The sequence below is a fragment of the Mirounga angustirostris genome, unplaced genomic scaffold (assembly GCF_029215605.1).
Source record: "Mirounga angustirostris isolate CCGP_5_RB_7025 unplaced genomic scaffold, mMirAng1.0.hap1 SCAF_9, whole genome shotgun sequence".
NCBI lineage: Eukaryota > Metazoa > Chordata > Mammalia > Carnivora > Phocidae > Mirounga > Mirounga angustirostris.
The window spans coordinates 48,271,757-48,290,527 of NW_026991717.1; the positions used below are offsets into that span (position 1 = coordinate 48,271,757).

At 40.0% G+C, this 18,771-nt stretch overlaps 1 protein-coding gene across 5 annotated transcripts in view; it reads left to right on the forward strand.

Moving 5' to 3' along the window:
* ZNF280D (zinc finger protein 280D) overlaps nucleotides 1-18,771 on the forward strand; it is a 303,349-nt gene that overhangs the window by 72,511 nt on the left and 212,067 nt on the right. For all 5 annotated transcript variants that reach the window (XM_054513529.2, XM_054513531.2, XM_045900008.3 and 2 more), the window contains one exon: nucleotides 2,240-2,363. The gene's annotated coding sequence lies outside the window, so the exon portion shown is untranslated. The remainder of the gene's footprint in view (nucleotides 1-2,239; nucleotides 2,364-18,771) is intronic.

Below are 18,771 nucleotides of genomic sequence, written 5' to 3' on the forward strand. Positions count from 1 at the left end.
CAGTGGTTTTCCCAGTTTGTCCTCATATTTAGATACTTTGGCATTAAATGGTTTTAAATTCAGCCTCTCTCTAAGTTGCTTCCTCTGGAATCTCTTCCTCTTCAGCTCCAGGGAGCCTCAGACAAGTGACAGGGTCCCAGCTACCACATCCCTTCCCAGCTATCCTGACCACCACTTGTTAGGGCGAGAGGTCCTCACACAAATGGGAAAACATATAGAAAGCATATAAGATAGATTTTGAAAGGATAAACTAATGTCACCCTAAGGTGTTTTTGACTAATCAGAGCAGAACAGCAACAACAGAGCTTTCTGAGCAAGGTTTTGCTATCATCTAATCCTCTTTATCCACCTCTAGCATCCTCCCACCAAAAAAAAAAGCCTTCTAAAGGAACAACACACCCTTTGGGAAAATGAGTGAAAGTACAGATAAATTAGAGTTTGGAGACAATGAGGGTAAAGAAGGTCGCTTCCCCATGGAAGACCACTCACATGTACACACACTTTGGTTCCCACACCTAGCGACTATAGTTACTGTAGCTTACAGATGAATGAATAGCAAATTTGAATGTCTTTTTTTCTAGTAGGAATTTTGCAGCAAAACATAAAGAGATATATTAATTTAAAAAGAAAACATGCATACTTATACACAAGTATTTTAATTTGGTAAACAAGCTTTGTTCAGCCAAGCATTTGTGGAGAGGTGTTTGGGCTTTTATTTGCATTAAAGTAGCTAAGTAAACATACTTTTCACTAAATAGGAATCAGGGTGAATATTTATTTTCCTACATAATATGTGAATAAACAAATGTGGCTTTTTTTTTTTTTCTTGTTTAAACACTCCTGGGGCATCTGGGTGGCTCAGTCAGTTAAGCATCTGCCTTTGGCTCAGGTCATGATCCCAGGGTCCTGGTATCGAGCCCGGCATCAGGTTCCCTGTTCAGTGGGGAGCCTGCTTCTCCCTCTCCCTCTGCTCTTCCCCTCTGCTCCCGCTCTCTTGCTCTCTCTCTCTCGCCAATAAATAAATAAAATCTTAAAAAAAAACCAAACAAAACCCAATCCTTATATTGAAAGCCAAACATCCAGTTTGTCATGTGCCATGACTGAAAATGCTTTCAGAACTTCTTGTTGAAGTACCTTCAGAGCTCTTTACACACAGGGTGATGAACCGTCTCAGTTTGTCTGGCACTGAAGGGTTTCCCAGAATGTGGGACTTTTGAGTTTTAAAACTGAGTAGCCTAGGGTCAACTTCCCTGGCTTACCTGGAACTGAGGGAGATTTCAGTCCTCAAACTGGGAGAGTGCCAGGCAAAAGGGGTCGAGTTTGGTCATCCTATTTGTAAACCACACACAAGAAAAGCCAGCTTATTGCTTTGTAGCTGTAACTCTGTTACTCAATTTGATCCCCTCCTTATTTTTAAAGCCTTGGCCCTAAATATCTTTTGGCTATTGAGAAAGATCAAATTTCTCACCCACAGACAAATATGTGGTAGCACTCAACATAGTCTGAATTAAGAAGGCAATTTTATAAGCCTTTTCCTCCTTCTTTCCTTCCTTCCTTTCCATTCTTACCTTTGTCTGTAGAAGTATGTGTATTAGTGGTGGACATGACATACTTTATCTTTGACCATAGTTCAGTCAGGCTTCTCTGAGCCCTTTTCTCTATGAGGTCTCCACCTTGGCCCCCATCCTTATCCCAGTTTTAGCAAGAATGCTATCAAGTTGGTTTAGTAAGAATCCCCTTACCCTTGAATCTCCTCTTAGTAATTTTCCATCCACTGACCCCTTCACTCTGCCTATTGGCTATAAATCCCCTGCTGTCTTTGCTGTAATCTCTCCCCTACTACAGTGCACTTATTGCAATTGTCCTGAATAAAGTCTTCCTTGCCATTTTATTTATTTATTTATTAGAGATTATTTATTTATTTATTTGACACAGAGAGAGAGACAGCGAGAGAGGGAACACAAGCGGAGGGAGTGGGAGAGGGAGAAGCAGGGCTCCCACCGAACAAGGAGCCCAATGTGGGGCTCCATCCCAGGACCCTGGGATCATGACTTGAGCCAAAGACAGATGCTTAATAACTGAGCCACCCCGGTGCCCCTATTTATTTATTTTTATTTTTAAGTAGGCTCCATGCCCAGTGGGGAGCCCAATACAGGGCTTGAACTCATGACCCTGAGATCAAGACCTGAGCCTTGCTTACCATTTTAATAAGTGTCTGAATAATTCTTTTCTTTTACAGTTATGGTGCCATGACTTGGTACAGAATTAAATTCATCATTGGACCCCTGGAACCTCTCCTCCAGGACCTCAAATGCACACGTCTGAAGACTTTGTTTCACTCTTGACTGATTAGGGATCCAGTGGTGAGTACAACTCCTGAGCCATTGCTCTGGATGACAGACTGTTAAAGCATGGTAAGGGCAGATTTTGATTCTTAAGATTCTGAGTATATCCTCTGAGGCTAGGTTAGAGTCCCAGGATTCTTTGGTTGAAAAGTGCCTGTTTAAGCAAGCATCTTTCTGGATGGATGTCTTCTTGGATCTTTCTGAGTGGGAATTTACTCCCTGACTCTTGAAGTGGCAAATTCCTGACTCTTTTGGAGACCTCTACTCTAGAAACTCTGTTAGAGTCCCAGGCAAATGGAGGCTGGGTTAGAGTCCCAGGCTTCTTTGTTAGCAAAGTATCATGAGTGAAGAACAAGGGAGCTTCTCCATAGACTGAAATCCCCATCTCATACCCCTGATGACTATATGTCCCACCACCATGGCACTAGCTCTCTACTTCCTTTCTTGTTGGAATAATTTTACTAAGGATAATTGGGAACTTCAATGACTTCCCCAAACTGGCTCCTCTAAGATTTCTCTCTCAGCACTGTTTCTGTTCCTCCTTCTTCTTTTTACCACCTTCAGTCCTCCATTCCTTTGAATCCATTGATAGGATTGCCTTCAAGCCCCTACCTCCTCCATCTCTCTGTCCACCCCTGCAAGACTTTCTCTTTCCCATTCCAGCCCCTCATTTTCTTCTAGTCACTTGAACTTTGAACTTTACATCCCCCGTCCTCCACTGGGGGCTCTCAGGAGACCTACGGACCACCCAAAGAAACTACATGCAGGGCAAAACAAAATCTTAAACGTTTCCTCCACAAATATTGATAAAAAGCATTAACTATCAATTGAGCAGGTAACCTTAACTTGTTCCATCTGTCAGAAACACAATTTGGGATAAAAATATAAAGTGGATCAAAAACAAGAGCCAATTATTTTATATAAACCAGTGAGTTTTTTATTGCTATGTTTACCTGACTCATGGCTACAATTTTATTTTATTTTTTTAAAGATTGTATTTATATATTTGTCAGAGGGAGAGAGAGAGCACAAGCAGGGGTATGGCAGGCAGAGGGAGTAGCAGGCTCCCCACTGAGCAAGGAGCCTGATGCAGGGCTTGATCCCAGGACCCTGGGATCATGACCTGAGCCACAGGTAGATGATTAACCAACTGAACCACCTAGGCATCCCTCATGGCTACAGTGTTAGAATGAAAGCAACAGGATCTTTATTTGCATCTGTATGATTATATACTTATGTTTGTATATGTATGTTATATATATGTGATATTTTTCTACGTCTAGATGGTATTACCAAAAAAATTTATAAAATCTTGTGAAGAAGTTTCATAAATTGGCTTAGAGATAAATAAGTGCTTATATAAATTAAATATTCCTAAATCTCTCAGAAATATAGAAACTAACCCAAATGCTTTTCAAGTTTATGTGGTTTGGGAAAATCTTTGGTAAATAAGAGTAATTTAATACTATTTAATAAGAACAGCTCTGCCTTCTGAGTTATCAGTATTAAGTATAATACAAGTATTTGGTATTTAACCATTTTTAGATTTCTTTGCTTTTGTGATTTCTTTCTTTCTTTTTTTTTTTTTTTTGATACTTGCCTAACATGCATGTACTATACAAAATATTTAACAGGGAAATAACTTGAGATGAGGGCTAGCTTTATCTAATGTTACATTTGCCTAAAAACAATTTCCAAAATCCTTTTTGTAACTTCCAACCTTAGAGATATGCTATGTCAAACATTCATTAAATATTGAGATAATTTTTTTAAAAGATTTTATTTATTTATTTGAGAGAGAGAGAAAGCATAAGCAGGCAGAGGGGCAGAGGGAGAGGGAGAAGCAGACTCCCCACTGAGCATGGAGCGCAAAGCAGGGATCCATTCCAGGGCTCTGAGATCATGACCTGAGATCATGACCTGAGATCATGACCTGAGCCAAAGTTAGATGCTTAACTGACTGAGCCACTCAGGCATCCCCAAGTTTTCTCACTTCTAAAAGAGCTAACTTTTAAAAACTTTCACCGTCATGTTCTGTCCTCTATTTACTTTTGAATTCTTTTCTTGTAACGTTGGCTAAATAGGTAGCTAAGTATTGTTCATAGTAACCTGGGATTGTCTTTAGTCGAGTATTCAAACCTTTTGATCTTTTGGACAATTTTGTCCTCCCAGAATCAAATCCTAAATGAAATCTTGATCTTGAACTGAACTTGAGATTTCTCAGATGGCTCTTTCAAAATCTTAAAGGATTTTTTTCTTTTATTTTGAAAAAGAGAGATGCCAAGAAACAATTAGGTTTAGATATGTTCAGTTGCATGAAAAGTATTGTCAAATAAAAGATACTTTAACCTTCTCTAGGTTTTATTTGTATGGATAAAATATTACTAATACAAACATTTCAGAAATTGTATGAAGTTTGTCAATACCCTCACTGTCCATGATATGTTCTGGTATAATGTTACCAGTCATAATTCTAGTTATTATTTTAAATGTTCTAAACCACAGAAATAACCAAATTCCCTTATCAATTGCATCATTTTTATGGTGAATTCTCCTCAGATCTTTAACCATTTAAAATCTTTTGTCATTAATAGACAGTTTTTGTTTTACTCTGATTCTTCTCTGAAAGCAATTAGCTGTAGGCCAGAGTGCTTTATCTTTAACCAAAAGGAATGGAAAGAACCCCACGGAAAGGACTAGAACAGGTCTCTGGGATGTAGGCTTCTGATGGCAGTGCTTAAATTACTTTAAGACCATACCATTTGACTGAGAAAGCAGCCTAGAACTTTGGTGAAGAAACTGATGGGTTCATGAAACTGCTAACCCAAGACCAAGCAGAACAAGAATTAATTATGTAAGGGCGCCTGGGTGGCTCAGTTGGTTAAGCGACTGCCTTTGGCTCAGGTCATGATCCTGGAGTCCCAGGATCAAGTCCCGCATCGGGCTCCCTGCTTGGCAGGGAGTCTGCTTCTCCCTCTGACCCTCCTCCCTCTCATGCTCTCTGTCTCTCATTCTCTCTCTCTCTCAAATAAATAAATAAAATCTTTAAGAAAAAAAAAAGAATTAATTACATAAAACTGAATGAACTGATGAAGGGTGATTATGGTTTTTGTTTGGAAGATTGCTGCTGGATTTAAGGAATTCCTTTTCTTTTAAGTTATAGCTCACAACAATTTAGTAGATAATATTTTTTGTAAACAGAAATGAAACATTTATCTTTTCTCCCTGGCTGATTCCTCCAGAATTCAGAAACTCTTACCTGAGTATTCTTATTTTCATGGCGATATAATTATTTGCATAAATTCAGTAAGAATCTCTCCTCCTTGAACAGGACATAGTTGGAAACATTGGTTATATAACTGAGGCTTTGCGTGGAATGTCATATTTAAGACTGATGTACATAGAATCAGTTATGACCAAATAGTTTCATGGAACTAAGGCTGACTTTATGGAGCTAATGCTTACAAAGCCCTTTTGGGAAAACTGGGCTGGTATGGCTTACAGGGTTCCCAGCCTTGTCGGTGAGTAAGGAAGGTTACTTCCTGGCAGGCCCAGGAAGCTTAGGATATTTTGGGGACCTAGAGCACAGAGAAATTCCCCCAAATCTATAGATCCTGCAAGTGAAATCTGGTGGCAAATTATTGTCTTGGCTTCCTAGCCTTGAGAGACTATTAAAAGTCTAATTTGAGTTTCCTTATGAAAAGTTCCAGCAAAGCAAACTTTCAAAGGTCTATGTGGTCAGTTACTCTTCTTGCTACACTTATGTAAATAATAGGCCGAATCTAATGTGACCAGACTCATTTTGTAAACAAGAATAATCTTACTTTGGTTAACTTTGGTGAAAAAAACGGTGAGTGTAGAGAGAAATTTTATGCTACAATGAAAAACTATAGCATAACTTTGTGGACTATCAGCTTCTAGTCCCAGTCATTGTCTTTGAGATTTTGTTATATACGTACAGACTGGACTGAGTCCTGCCAACTTGCATATTTTGTTAGTCCCTCCCAAATACTCAGTTCTCCTAATTTTCTCCAGTATCTGGCTATACAACTGTCCAAAGGAATGTTTCCAATTTTTCTCCCACCTGCATATCTTGGTGTCACTGAGAACTCAAACCTGACTGCCTGGAGCCTTCCTGGGATCCTAGGTTGTCCTGCAAGCTGACACTGGATGATGGGTAACCTTTAAGCCTGGAGCTGCTGCTGTGGAGGCCATTCAGGAAGTTTATGGAAAGTGCCATTTCTTCCATGCTCTGCTCTGGGAAATAACCATGACCCTGATATTATACTATCACAAGACATTCAAACTGCAGCCTAAGAAATCTACCAGATCATCACTGTAGACTCATTTCACCACCTAAAGATGCTTCCAGCCCAGCATCTAGAAATCTCAACTGGCTACCCCCTAGACTCAGAAACTGGGTTTATAGTCTGCTTCAACCTTAATCTTTATTTTTCTTTTTATTTTCATAGAAATTTCCCACATTTAATGCTTGATTATTTGCACTCTCCAGTAAATATCCTCTACTCCCAAGTCCCAACAGATGGTTCAGCTGGTCCTTATAACAAAAGGAGACTGAGCAAGAAATGGACTTAAATTGTTCAGAGGAAAGAAGAATGTCTCTCTTTTCCTTGATCAGGAGGAGAGACTGACAAAGACTCTCAGGCCTTAGTCTTGGCCCTGTCCTTCTTTGGCATGCCTAGTCCAGTTTTAACAAGAATCCTGCTAAATAAGTTTATGAAGAGTACCCCCAGCATTGATATCTAATCACCTCACCACTCCCTGCCCCGCCGTGTCTGGTCAAGTCCCTCATCCCTCACCATTGATGTAGAAGTCCATGACCAGCCTTTTGCAGGAATCCTCTTAAAAAAGAATCCCTGTGCTCTTGATGTCTCCTATCAGTAGTTTTCTATCCATTGACCCCCCAACTCTGCACTTTGGCTAATAAATGCCTGCTTGTCTTTGTTGTATTGGGAGTTGAATCCGATCTCTGTCCTATTGCAATAGAAGCAGCTCCTATTGCAATAGTCTTGAATAAAGTCTCCTGGTACAGGAGACTTACCATTTTAACAAGTGTCAGAATAATTTTTTCTTTCCCATACACTTTAGGAAAAGGGGGTTTCTTACTCAGTATATGAGCCACAAGAGACATTAAAATCAGCATCTCCTCTTTAAAGGTCATTTTGTCCTACCTCCCACAAGTTTTGGAATCCCTCAGACCTTAACTTGTAGCTCAGTACATCATCCCTTTCCCTGACTTTTGGCTGCTTAACACATTTCATGGTAATCACTAATTCATCACATGGAACTGAATAAGAACCATTTAATATGATTATCTTCTCCATTAAAGCTGTCATCATAATTAGAGCTGCATGAACTGTTTGCCAGGAATTATAACTTCTGCCAAGAAAAACTTGGGTGCCATTTTAGAAAAATTCTTAGGTGGGGGAGGAGGAGATCAGGACCATCTGTGTTGGGATCCAAAGCTGAATAATGAGAAATAAAGCCCCCTTCCCCTGCTATCTGCCAAACTCTGGCCAGCCCTCCAACTGGACCTTGCCAAAGACTTTAGAGTGAATCAACTTCCAAGGTAGTCCAAAGAGCACACCCTCTCAGAGAATGATAGCCTTGGAAAAGTCACCCTTTAAGAAGAGAAAAAAGACAGCAGCAAATAAAAATTAGGCCTTCATGCATAAGGCTCCCTAAAAGTTGTTCCAAATGGTTTTGTTTGCCACCCTACTGTTTCCAGGGCAACCACCTAAGCCAGGACAGAAGTAGAAGGAGACATGAGGCTAGAATGGGACCACCCACTGCAATTCTCATTTTATCCTGATGGCAAGAACCTTTATATCGACTCAAAGTGTTTGTCAGGCCTCTCGCTGTGAATCACTAGAATAACATTTTGCCCTGATGGAAGTGTGTCACAGGCTGCTGCTCCCACATCCCCCCATACTGAGGTGTTTTAAAATGGAACCAAATATCCCAGGGGGAATTTTCTCTGCACTACTAGCATTGCTTTGTTGCACGTTTCTAGATTACACACTGTAAATTATAGATAAAATACATTATGCTAATTTCCTCCTGTGTATCTTTTAGTTATTTTTAGGAGAAGTGTCTTTGAAATTCAGCCTTTCAGGTAAGTGTTCAAAATGAAGAGAAAGATAAAACCAAGGCAGAGGAATGCTCAAGACTGAGACTGCAGCCACATCACAGCCTGGCACTTTGTCATGAGCATAACTTGTGTCCAGCAAGGATTGTAGCTGCAGAATGTGGAAGAAGCCCTGCACTGGGCATCATTAGATTTGGGTGTGCCGCCTGGTTCTGCAAGTTTCTGGATATGTGGCTTTGGAGGAATTTTATTTCATTTCTCTGAGTTTCCTCATCTATGAAATGAGAAATGCTCATCGAGATCTCTAAGGTGCCTTCCACTTCTCACACTGGAGTGAAATGCCTTCAAATCATGTAGAGCATCTTTAAAAAGAAAGAATACACTCAACCTGTGAGCATTAAAAAATTCAGTAGCACCAAAACACTCCGACTCACAATCTTCATGATCTCTTACTGCCCTGGGTGTTGCTGATTTTTTACTTGCTGCACTGGATATCTCTCATTTGCTCCTCAGATGGACTCTCCATTGTTCTCCACCATGGAAGGTTGTCCTGTGAGGACTACAACACAGGCTCTTGTCCTCTGACTTCCAGGTGGATTCAGTGAATGGGCAGGAAAATGAAAGGAGGGCAGAGTGTGAGGTTGCCCCCTCCCTGCTCCCTGCCTGTGAAGTTGCCGTGAGCTAGCTTCATCCCTCAACCAAGGTCACAACTCCTGGAAGGCATCCTCGCTACCTAACTCTTAGTCTGTTTGGGCTGCAGTAACAATATGCCACAGACTAGGTGACTTATAAATGACAGAAATTTATTTATTCCAGGTCTGGAGGCTGGAAGTCTGAGATTAGTGTGCTGACAGATTTGGTGTCTGACGAGAATCCACTCCCTGGTTGTAGACTGCTGACTTCTTGCCATACCCTCATGTGATGAAAAAAGGGTGAGAGAGCTCTCTGGGGTCTCTTTTATAAGGGCACCAATTCCATTCACAAGGGCTCCATCCTCATGACCTAATTACTTCCCAAAGGCCCTATCTCTAATATCATCATATTAGGCATTAGAATTGCAACACTATGAATTTTGGGGAAACACAAACATTCAGTCTATAACAGACTATTTCCTCTTGCTACTTCAGGTCTACAGGCAGTGCATAACCCTGTGGTTCTCTATGCTCTGTGCATATCTTTAAAAATTGGTCTTTATTCAAGTTTGAATGAACCATCTATTGCCTTTCTGTATCTTGACTGATACACTCAGTTTTTTGAGATACAAGTATGGCAATATTGGAAAGGCCATGGTGCTTTTTATTTCAATATTTCAATTCATCTTGAATACGTATTTTCCCCTATAGTTGTGACTCTGAGAAAAGATGAGAATTTCTATTCAGTGCTGCTTACTTATGTTGTACTAGACCTCTATATGTGCTTGTATTAGACAGGATTCAGAAACAGATAATAGGAGCCAGTCTAGTAGTTAAACAGAAAAGGATTGGAGGCAAGGAATCGGATGCTCACAATTAGAAGGGCTAGAGGAATAGGCTCTAGGCTGGGCTTCCAGGAATGACTTTCAGAAGACTACTACAGAGCTGACCTGTCTAGAAAACTCTCTCTTCAACATTCAGGAAGCTGGGTAATCAAGAAGCCCATGTTCCACCCGCCAGCTTCAAGATCTCACTACTTTTGCCAATTCAGGAATCAGAAAGTTGCAGCCTCAGTTTTTGGCCCCAAACTTTGTGTACCTGATTTGTACCATCAGGATGAAAGCCTTAGGCTTTCCAGCCTCTGTAGTATGGGAAGGCATAGTAGAAGGAGATTGGGATGAATTCTGAGCAAGCCAATCTATTCTCACAAGATGATTTCTGAAAGCATGTTTCAAATGCCACACTAAAAAAAAGGTGAACTTTGGAGATTAAAAAAAGAGAGAGACTAGAATGAAAATCTCTGCTTCAGGATTTACTGGCTGTATGACCTTGGGCAGGATGCACTTAATACTCATGGGGCTATTTTTCATCTGTGCAATAGGAGTAATAATGCCTACCTCCCAGAATTGCCATTCATTTATCCATCTCTATAAACAGATTTTTATTGATTGTTACATAATTATGAGGATTTTTTAGTTGGAGGTGACAAATCTAATTGATTGGTTAAGTCAAAAAAAATTTTTATCAAAGGATATTTGGTAGGTCACAGAATTGCCAAGAGGCATCAGAGCTAGCCTGGGACACAGCTACTGCCCCCACAACCCCTCCTAGCACTGAGGCAAGTGCTCTTGCCAGCTCTGTTACCAGAAACTCACCAGCTTTGCCTCTGAAGGCCAAGTGGCAACGCTGTCCCTCTCATTGGCAAAAATGGATTCCACATGGCATTTCTTCCTCACATTAGTCTCTTCTCAGAGGGTTTCACAAGACTGTCTGGTGGGGCCTGGGTCACATGCTTGTGCCCAGCTACAGGGGAACCTAGGGAAGCACGATTTCTGACTTTTAACTTGGGGAAGAAGGAAACTCCCTAACACAGGAAGAATATTCGTAAAGTGCTGGCCTCCAGAAAAATGTCCACCCCACCTCCTCAAAATGGCTAAGCAAAGGAGACTTAGCTTTTTCTCACTCTGCTTTCCTGGGCTCAAGTACCCTTCTCCGCACAAAGGAGGCATGCTGTTTCCTGAGAGCTGCAAATTTACCTTCTATCAGCCAAGCAGTCCCTGTGTAGAGAATGTGTCTCTTTCCCAATGATTCCATCAAAATCTGTGGCTGACTCTATTGATCTGACTTGGATCGCATAAACTTTCCTAAATCATTCATTGAGCCAGAGAGATGGAATAAATTAACACATCAGATCTGGGTTACATGCCAGCTGAGTTGAGAAGTATAGGTTCAGCCCTTTTAGAGCTGTTTGGCTCAAGCCTGGGGGAAGAAATATTTTATGAAGGAAAATTGGGATGCTGGGCAAGCAAAAACAATAGTTTTCTGCTGTATTCTTCCTGATAGTTCAATATCCACAAACACATACTCTTCCTCTCATCATACAACAACATAAGTGTTCCCAATCATGATAGTGCAACTCTTCCATGTATACCCCAAAACTCCCTTCCCTAACTCTATGCCACTTATTGCACCCAGCTCTAGGGGCTCTCAGCAATGTGCATTTGATGGTTAATTTTATGTGTCAACTTGACTGGGCTGAGGAATCCCTGGATAGCTGGTAAAACCTTATTTCTAGATGTGTCTGTTAGTGTGTTTCTGGAAGAGATTAACATTTGAATCAGTAGACTGAGTAAAGAAGATCTCCCTTACCAAAGCATGTGGGCATCAGCTAATACATTGAGGGCTTGAATAAAATAAAAAGGCAGAGGAAGAGTGAATTTGCTTTCTCTGCTTGAGGTGAGACATCCATCATCTCCTGTTCTTGGACATCAGTGCTCTTGATTCTTGGGCCTTTGGACTTGGATTGGGACTTATACCCTTGACTCCTGTGTTCTCATACCTTTGAATTTGGACTAGAACTACACCACTGGCTTTCCCGGGCCTCCAGTTTGCAGACAGCAGATCATGGGATTTCTCAGCCTCCATAGTCACATAAGCTAGTGCCTCATAATAAATCTCTTTCTATATATCTCTATATATCCTACTGGTTCTGTTTCTCTGTAGAACCCTTACTAATGCTGTTCATTAATCTTGGGTTGGTCCAGAATATCTCCTGCATGTTGGCAACTTTGCCAAATGACAAATTTAACCTAAGCTACAATGGTGCAAAGAGGTCAGGATATACTAGGGGTGCCTGGGTGGCTCAGTCGGTTAAGAGGTCAGGATATACCTTAATTAAAAAAAAAAAAATAGCCCCATGTAGAAAAGGGAAGAAGAATCAGCTTAGAATGGTTGCTGTCTAACAGCGTTGATCACATCCTTCTTTCCAGGAATAAAAACTCTCCCTGCTTCAGTGATGGAGTGAAATCTGTGGGTAGCCAAAGTGGCTAACTCTGCCTTTCTCTTCTGGTAGTGGAGACAATGTGCAGTGTCCACTGTGGTCACATCTGAGAAGGACAATGGGGAGGTCTCATCTGTGGGGGTTATAGAGAAGAGTTCAGGGGCCTGGAGACTGCCTTAGGTTGGTCATCATTTTTTCCAGGAATACAATTTATTTAGAAATCTAGTAGGCTCTCCATCTATATCTAACAGAGAGAATGGCCTCTCTCATAGCAACAGGCCTTAGATCTATGCCCTTATCTCTAGTTCTTACCTATAATGCCTCCGTTTGGACATTTCCTGGGGGCAATAACAAGCAGTAGCTTGAGTTAGAAAAGACAGAACCAGTCTGTGCTCCCTCATCCCATGTATGTCAGTGGTTGGGTTCCAAAGTGGGGCTAAATGGAGACTTTATCAGGCAATGAAGACTCAGGAAAAGGTGCTTAGTAGTGCTTTTCTTGAATCCCTTGTTATTTCCTTTTAAGTTTTCAGTATCCTGGACTTTGCTTCCACTAACTTTATCTTGGGGAAGAGAATTCAGCTTTGCCAAATGAGCAAAGCTCAAGATTATCTGGATACTAACTTTCTTTGATCATAGGCCATAGATATAAGGGGCTTTCCTAAACAGTTTCTGTTCTCTCTGCTTTCTGATGAGCCAGTAGTCTCTTACTTATAGTAACTCATCCCAGGCTGAAAAAGTATCCAAACTGATCTAACCAGATGACATTTTTCTACTGACTCTCCTAAATCTTCAGCCTGGGTAGACACATTGCCTGAGTCTCCAGATAAAATGTGCTCATGAAGCTAGCCATCTTCCCAGCCAGAGAAGGGGAAATCTACACTGAGTCCTGCCTCACCATGACCCTTCCAACTTCACATCATCATTCCAAATGTCAGTTGTAAGAGGTGCTTTCAGGAATCAATCTCTATTTCAATTTCTCCATAAACAAAAGAAACTCTAGCTATCTTAAGCAAAAACAAAAAATGTGCTCAAGAATGTGGAGTAGCACAAAGAGTTAAAAGAAAAACTAAGCACCAGGGTGTAAAAAGAATAGGAATCACAATAGCTGTAAGTACCCAAGGGACAGGAACTAATGGTCAGTCCTTTTTGTGACAGTATTGTTAGGATAAGTGATCATAGGTATTTTATATCCCTTTGTTGTCCTACTTGAGATTTAATGTTTGGGAGAGAGTCTGAATGGCATTCTTGGGTCATCCAACCACTCACTTCTTGTTCAAGGGAGGGCAGGACATTTTGAATGATTGCCTCACCAAGACTGTCAAGGGAATTGTTTGAAGGTGTTCTTACCAGAAAAAGATGGAATGCCCAACAGACAAAACCCAAAGATGTTTACTATTTGCTTACTAGGTGATAGGCTCTGTGCTAGCCTCTCTGGATCCAAAGATAAATAATGATGTTGACTAACATTTATTAATAATTTAATCAATGCCAGGAACTTCCTATGCATTATTTCAGGTATTCTTTATAATAAATACTGTAACATACGTACTCTTATGTCTTAAATCAGTCTCATGGGTTTAATTGTTCAGTTAATTTATATATTGAAGTTCTAACCCTAGAACCTCAGAATGTGACCTTATTTGCAAATAGAGTCATTGCAGATATAATGAGTAAGATGACATCTTTAGAGTGGACCCCAATCCAATACTGGTGTCTTTATAAAAAGAGGAAATTTGGTCACAGAGGCAAGCCCACATGGAGATAAAGGCAGAGATTGAAGTGGTTGCATCTACAAGCCAAGGAACACTATAAAGATTGCCAGCAAACCACTAGAAGCTAGGGGAAAGGCATGGGCATTCTTCCTCACAGCCCTAAGAAGGAGCCAACCCTAACAATACCTTGATCTTGAATTTCTAGCCTCCAGAACTGTGAAACAATAAATTTATCTCATTTCTGTCCCCCCAGTTCGTTGGTACTTTGTGACACCAGCCGTTGAAACTAATGTAGTCAAGCTCCCTCGAAGCAGAGCATGAGATAGAATTCTTATGTAGGAGATCTATTCAAAGAGTACCTTTCTGAGTTTCTCCTGTTTTCCAAAATGGCCACAGCATTATTTCTGGTCCCATATACTTTTCATATTTCTTCTCAAATTGCCACTACTCTATCAAGAAGTGGAGTCTTTGAACTTGAGGGGATCTTGTGAGTATTTTAACTAATAAAATAAGGCAGAAATAACACTGGGTAACTTCCAGGTTTAGGTCATGAAAAGCAATTCAGCTATCATCTAGCTCTCTCTTTTTCAAGATTCCCCTCTCCCTTAGAAGCCAGCCACCATGCTATGAGAAAACTGAAATTAGCCCATTCAAAGAGACTACATAGAGAGGGACTGAGGTCCCTAGGGAATGGTTTATATATATCAACCGCCAGGCATGTGAGTGGTGAGACTTTAGATGACTCCAGTCCTCAACCTTCAAATCTCATAAATATTATGAAACAGACAAAAATTACTCCCCAAAAGTTCCTGACCCACAGAATCCACAAGCATAATAAACACCAAGTTTTGGGGTAATTTATATTGCAGTCATAGCAACTGGAAGAGGTTTTAGTACCTAGGAGTTAGGGTATTGCCGTAACAAAACCCTGAAAATGTGGGACTTTGGGACAGTACACTTGATCTTAGCCAAAAGGCTGAGAAGGGATGACTTTGGGACAGTAGATGAAATGTGAATGGGCCCTGAAGAGACTGGTGGAGGAGTCGAATGCCCTTCAAGAGGACTCTCAGAGAGGGCTTAAAGAAAAATAAGGAAAATCTTACTGGAAATTGGAGAAAGAGGATCCTCATTATGTAGTGACAAAATGTTTTTTAACACTGTAACCTGTGATAAAGTAGAAAATAGAAAATATACCTAATGAGCTGGGTAATCTAGCTAAGGAGATTTCCAGGAAGAATATTGAAGGTGCTACCTGGCTTCTTCTTAAAGGTGTCTCTAAAAAGGACTTCTATGAATCCTAAAGGTGTTATCCCTCAGAAGCTTACTAGGAAGACCAACATAAGAGAAGGGCTTATCTCAGAAACCTTTGGGTATAGATTTTGTTTAGTGGAGTGGACTATAAATTGATTCATAAAAAATCCACAAATATTTTAAAGATAAATCAACTTGGACCGAAAGATATAGAGATAATACAAAATGAAGAGAGATCTTTGGACCTCCAAATTTCCATGGGCAAATCAGACTGAGAAGATTGCTCAACTGCAAATGTGGACTATTCTCCATGGAAAATCAGAAGGTCAAAAATACAGAGGGTAGAGCCAAGAGCAATAGTGAATCATTTCCAGACAGTAGGACTGATCCTCTGATCAAAGAACTGACAATATATGTCCAGCTGGATTTTAGTATTGCTACAGACCAGTGACTTTTGTGTTCTTCAGTGTTTCCCCTTTGTCAATGGCAGTGTCTGTCACAGTTACTTTGTGCCTGTCCCATCATTGTACATTGGGAATATGTGAGAGAGAGATTTTTGTCTCTTTACTTCATAGGTCTGCAGATCAAAAGGAACTATTCCCAGATAGCTATATTTGAGGAAACACATCCAAGGAAACTTATCTATACCTAGATCTAATCTAAATGACAATATTTTCCTTTCCCCTCTAAACACTATAAAGTGCTTGACATGTATGCTTAGAAAATATTTGGTAAATGATTACATGAATAAAAGAACATGTTATTCATTAATAAAAATAAGTATGGATTGGCATAAAGATAGATACATAGACTTAATTTAGAAATAAACCCATACATTCTCGGACAACTGATTTTTAACAAGAACGCAACACAATTCAATGGGGGTATGAACAGTCTCTTCAAGAAATGGTACTTAGAGAACTAGGTATCCACATGCAAGAGAATGAAGTTGTACTCCTACCGCATACTATACACAAAAATTAACTCAAAATAGACCAAAGACCTAAATGTAAAAGTTTAGACATAAAATTCTTAGAATAAAACATAAGTATAAGTATTTGTGACATTGGCTCAGACAATGGTTTCTTAGATATGACACCAAAAAGCATGAGCAACCAAAGCAAAAAGGAAAAATTGGAGTTCATCAAAATTAGAAACTTTTATGCTTCATAGGAAATTATCAAGAAAGTGAAAAGGCAACTCAAAGAATGGGAAAAAATATTTGCCACAATTGGCCTTCCTCCACAACACATCCTTTACTATCCATTCTAAATTCTCCTAATGCTTAACTACTACCTCTGCTTGTTTCAGTGGCTAACCTGATGGTATGAACAAAATTCACATTCCTGACAGATCTGAGTCACACATTTGGTTTTGATTACTAACCCAAGAAGGTGACAAAATATATGGGTAATATACTAAAATCTCTTAAGGGCTTATATTTTGAGATGAGGCAATGGTCAGCAATCTATGGCCTGTGGGCCAAACTCTGCCTCCCATGTATTTTTGTAAATAAAGTTCTATTGGAAACAGCCACACTCACTCATTTACATATTTTCTTTGGGTATTTTCATGCAATCCAACAGAGTTGTGTGGTAAATAGAGAGAGTCTGTTGCCTGTAAAGCCTAAAATACTTACTCTCCCATCCTCTACAGAAAATATTTGCTGACCACTGCTCTAAGGCAATCCTTATCAATAGGAAGTGGCATGTAAAAGGGATGAAACCCTCAGATGGATATCATCCCAAATGTTCTCTTTACTTTGCTCCTTGGTATCTTCTTACTAATTCTGTACTTTGAGAGACCTCTCAACCTTCAAAGGATTCAAGATCTGCTGGGAAAATAATTGTGGCAGAGTCTGATAGTTCTCTAGTATCCATACTACTCTTTTTCAATAAAAGAACCCTTGAAATTTATGTAATCACAGGGCTGAATCAAGTGCATTTCCCAGCTTTCATTGCAGCTAGGCATGTCCATTATGACTAAGTAATTGTCAATGAGATGTCACTTTCTGAGAATGTGGTTGAGGAAACACATCCAAGGAAACTTATCTATACCTAGATGTAAGGGTTATGCCCTTTGGGTTTGATTTTCTCCTTCTTGCTTGTAAGAATGCAGATACAGTGACCAGCTATCCAGCAACCACCATGGACCATACCTATATGATCATACCCTAGTGTTGATAAAGAAGAAAACTAGAAGGAACCTGGTCCCTGTCAAATAGACATTTTATATGAGGGAATAACATCTTGAGTGTTAAAGCCATTGTGAAATTGGGTTTTGTCTCTCATGCCACACCACCTAATTTTTACATTAAAGGAATTATGGCTGTTTGAGATCAGGGACCTTGTCTGCTTGAGTCATGGCTATATCTCCAGCATCTAGAATGATGCCTAGTACGTGGCAGACACTCAGTAAATATTTATAAAGAAATATATGAATAAAATATTGTGATAAGGAAGAATGGAAAACCAACACAAATGACTGAGAATTATTTCTCGCATCTAAAGAATTACTATTTTTCATTTGTGGTTAACTATAAATAACATAAAATTTACCATTTTAACCATTTTTTAAATTGTGGTAAAATACACATAAAATTTGTCATCTTAACTATTTTTTTTTAAAGATTTTATTTATTTATTTGACAGAGAGAGATAGCGAGAGCAGGAACACAGCAGGGGGAGTGGGAGAGGGAGAAGCAGGCTTCCCGCCGAGCAGGGAGCCCGATGTGGGGCTCGATCCCAGGACCCTGGGATCATGACCTGAGCCGAAGGCAGACGCTTAACGACTGAGCCACCCAGGCACCCCTCATCTTAACTATTTTAAGTGTACAGTTCTGTGGTATTAAATCATCCACACTGTTATACAACCATTATCACCATCCATCTCCAAAACCTTTCTCATCTTCATGGGTAAAAACTGTACCCATTAAATAATAAGTCTCCATTCTCCTCTCCTCTTAGCATCTGGCTACAACCACTCTACCTTCTCTCTTTATGGATTTAACTCAGTACCTCATACAAGGGGAATCATGCAGTGTTTATCCTTTTGCGACTGGTTTGTTTTCTTAGCATAATGTTCTCAGATTCATCCATGTGGTAGCATATATTAGAATTTCCTAACTTTTTAAGGTTCAACAATATTCCATTGTATGTAATACCACATTTTGTTTATCCATTTATCTTGAATGGATACTTGGGTTGCTTCCACCTTTTAGCTACTGTGAGTAATGCTACTATGAACATGAACATAAGGAGAAGCTTCTTTAAATTTTCAGATTCCTTAGGTTCTCTGACTTATTGAGTCAAAATCTTAGAGTTGGGAGAAGAGGAGTGGGGAGCAGTTTGGAAGATGTATTTTAAAATGTTTTCTACGTGGAGTGCCTGGGTGGCTCAGTCATTAGGTGTCTGCCTTCGGCTCAGGTCATGATCCCAGGGTC